The 556-nt window shown below is 23.9% G+C and overlaps 1 protein-coding gene across 1 annotated transcript in view; it reads left to right on the top strand.

Moving 5' to 3' along the window:
- The window catches only part of LOC108684728, a 12,643-nt gene that overhangs the window by 10,872 nt on the left and 1,215 nt on the right, over positions 1 to 556 (top strand).

The following is a 556-nucleotide window of genomic DNA, read 5'->3' as shown; positions in this document are numbered from 1 at the left end:
TATGTTAGATTAAATCAGATATCATTTGTATTATTAAATACATATTTTATATCTTATTATTGAACTTTACACTGTATCTGTATATAAAATTCAATTTTTCTTATCTCATTCCTCCGAACTCTTGTCATCTAATCTTCTTCTACAATATCAATAAAGCATGTTTCATGGGCAGACAGGCAACCTGACTTACTGATGTGTTGGTTGCGGAAACACTCTGTATATATGTATATACTATGGAAACAAATCTTGAAATATATATTTTTAATAATAATATTAATGTTTAAAAATGTTTAATACAAATTCGATAATTGTTAAGTTTAGCTCCCTCACGATATATTGATAAACTGATGAAAAGCAGCGACATAAGCACTGTTCAAGCGAATTTAACATAAATTTCGTTAAAATTCCAAGATATGATATAATAGAATCATATTAATAGGTTATTTAGCTGAATTTATTTTAAGAAAAGATTTTAATTTTAATGAACGAATTACAGAATTTTATAAAATATTTATTATACAGACATTTCAAGACAAGTATATATAATTATATATTT

Source organism: Atta colombica, unplaced genomic scaffold (genome assembly GCF_001594045.1).
Source record: "Atta colombica isolate Treedump-2 unplaced genomic scaffold, Acol1.0 scaffold14, whole genome shotgun sequence".
In the NCBI taxonomy this organism is placed as follows: domain Eukaryota; kingdom Metazoa; phylum Arthropoda; class Insecta; order Hymenoptera; family Formicidae; genus Atta; species Atta colombica.
The sequence above is the reverse complement of the archived record's forward strand: the minus strand, read 5'-3'. Positions and strand labels throughout refer to the sequence as shown.